The sequence below is a fragment of the Vigna radiata genome, chromosome 9 (genome assembly GCF_000741045.1).
Source record: "Vigna radiata var. radiata cultivar VC1973A chromosome 9, Vradiata_ver6, whole genome shotgun sequence".
NCBI lineage: Eukaryota > Viridiplantae > Streptophyta > Magnoliopsida > Fabales > Fabaceae > Vigna > Vigna radiata.
Window position 1 is genome coordinate 8,316,134 of NC_028359.1, and position 3,455 is coordinate 8,319,588.

Genomic DNA, 3,455 nt, shown 5'->3' on the forward strand with positions numbered 1-3,455 from the left:
TATATATATATATATATATATATATATATGTATGTATGTATAACCACTAATAATAAATCTGTTAGTAATTGAATTACTAGCTTCCACAGCATAAAATTAAGTAATATTGATTAGGATCTGATATCGTCATTTATTATTTTTATAATCTCAATGATACATTTTCCAAATTTCTAGAATGTAAGTGTTATGATTTTTTATCAGAAAATAAATATTATATGTAATATGATTACTTCTCAAGATTTTGCTTAAGACTTTAGGCTCTAAATTATGTATTATATCACCACCATGTTTGAATAGGAGATCTTGTAAAATATAACCCCAAAACTTATGATCATATGATTTTTCTCATAAAATTCTCTTGGAAAATCCTTTTATTATAATACATTCCCATGTTTGTGCATCTTTTGTATTTTTATTACATTAAATAAAAATGTTTTAAAAAAATTAAAGTCATAATAATTATTTAATAAAAAATATTGTATTGATTATTCTTACAGTCGAAGAAAGTACGCTGTTTGTTTGGTAGAGAGGTTATCCACTTCTTATTTTATTTTGAAAAAGACGATTATTTTTTATATGTTGACACCAAAAAAAATTATAATATTGTATCACCGTAAATATTAATATAATATATAATTTGAAATTGTGTTCGTGGTTGATGCCACTAATACTGTGATATAAATATATAATATTTTCTTCATCGAGTAAAAAAATTAAAGTCTTTTATTTTAAATATATATAATCTATAATAAAATTTTCGGGAAAAAAAAATCATCAACAGTATAGAGTTTAAAGTTATTCTTGATAATCAGTTTCCATCGTTTTGACAACAATAATATAACACTACAAAGTCATAACCATAACAATTTAAGTAAAAGTCATCATATATTTAAAAAGAAATATATTATATGAAAAAAAACCTTATCATTAAAGAGAAATTCTTTAAAATAATCCAAATATAAGTCTCACAATGTAAAAGTAACGTTAAACACTGTATGAAGAAAAATAAAATTTATAAACATAATGTTTTGAAGTTTTTNGTTAAAATGATGTTATTTCTTATATGAGTTTATTGATATCACATTTATATGATTATATAATTATATTCTAATAAATACCTTAAAAAATAATAAATTTTCAGATTTGAAAAAGATTAAGTCGATATGTATCTTGTCAGAAAGCAACAAGATTAATTATGTTATTTTTGTTTATATAATATATGTTTGTATAAAGGTTTAAATATCCATAATATAAATACTTTCAATTGATTCCATAATCAATATGATCTCTAAGAAAATTCCTAGCCCCTCATAAATAAGATAAGGTTATAAAATTCTAAAATATTTAATTTATAAATATTTTTATAAGGAAAAAGTCTCTTTAACAATTTTTTTTGACAACTTTTTAACCGCGCGTGGCAGTCTATCTGTTTCAAATATTTTTTTAAACATAAATTCAAACAGATCAATAAAATAATGACATGTATCTTGTTGTCAAAAAATTGTTTAAAAAGAGTTGTCAAAATTCCATCGTATTTTTTATAAATGTAGACGGATATGAATACCTTAAATACTTTGTTAAATATTTATATATATTCTTTTATCGAAAAGAAAATCTGAAAGTGTGGATGTGGTTCTTCTGCCATCTTATGCAGATAATGAGTTTGTGTCGCTTCGTAAAGGTGTGAGCTGGTTGCTTCAATTCTCATCAAATTCTTTTGACTCTTTTAAAAAATGTATATGTAAGAGATATTTAAAAAATAATTTAATTAGAATTAAGAAAGTTAGTAATTATGTGACTATTACAATTATATCTAAAAGTAATTTTTGAGAAAAAAAAACTATATGTAAATATTTTCTATTATATATTATTATAGATATGACATCAGCACAAAAATAAAAAGTATTGACAACATCTAATGAAAAGATAATTTATATAAGATTTGGTTAAGTTTTAATTGTTTTTATAAATTTAAATATTTTTAATTAATAATTTTATTAAACTTTTTCAAGTATTTAAAATGTTTTATATTTTTCAATTGAATTTTACCATTTAATTTTTAATAACTACAATTTATTATGATAAGTTTCTAAAATATAAATTTTAAAATATAGCTTTTAATATTTTTAAATAATTTTTTATTAAATATTTTGAATTTATTAAATATATAATTTTTTTTTATATTTTTCACTTGAAATGTATTGGTTTAGTTTCTTATAATGATTATTATAAAACATATTACAATTTATGTAAAATAACAATTAACTTTTTTATTGTTTTCCATACATTTATTGGATTATGTTATGAAGACCATTGTTGACATTTACATCAAATCAATAAAACCTATAACAATCCCTTATTAATCTATGTGGGTAATATTATATATAAAAGCTATCAAAGAACATGANAATATCTATCCAATACATTTTTGTTTAAAGCAATAAAAGCAACTTATTTAATTACATTAATCATAAAATTATATCTCAAGAACAAAATATCATAATATATGAAAATAAATAAACAATATTATCACCTTTATCTTAGTAATCAGAGTAGATTACCTTAAATCTAATTTAATTGCGACACACGTACACACATATATAAACATAAGAAGAGTTCAAATAGTAGTAGAATGTAAGTTTATTTGCTATCTTTATTGAAGATATGGTTATAGGATGAAATATTTAATATTAAGAAGAAAAATGAGTTTGAATTTAATTGGTTATTTTGTTTTATTTTTTGAGTTCGTGAATATAATTCATCAATGTTTTAAAATCTTTGTTAAGAATAATTTAATTGGATGAAGTAAATAAATAATTTCATTGGATAAAGTAAATAAATTATTTAATTGGATGGAGTAAATAAATATCCGTACCTTCGCATTTTTTATGTATTTCAAAATCAAATAATATTGTTTATCCAAATAAAGTTAAAAAGATTTAGTAAAAAAGACTAAAACCAGAGTTTTTTAAAATTGAAGAACTAAATTGTACTTTAGTTTGAAAATGGACTAAAATCAAAATCATCCAAAAATATAGAAACTAAAAACAATTAATACTAATTTCAGGTATAGAATTCAGAGTTAGAAAGCGAAAAAATATTTGATGACTAAAACTAGAATTTAACAATAGAAAAATAATTTAAGATTTTAGACGAATAAAAATAAAAATGTGTACATTTTATCGTAAGATACTAAAAATATATTAAAATAAAATTTTCACAGGGTTAATTTATATTCTTTTCTTTTAATTGTTTATCATTTTTTCCTTCACTTTGATTATATGAGTTAGATTATTAATTCTTTTTTCTCCAGATAATACAGAAATCTGACTCAATATTCTATAAGAAGCTGTTTTTTATCCAATCTATGTTGTACTTTCCTAATGTATCAATATATATATATATATATATATATATATATATATATATATATATATATATATATATATATATAT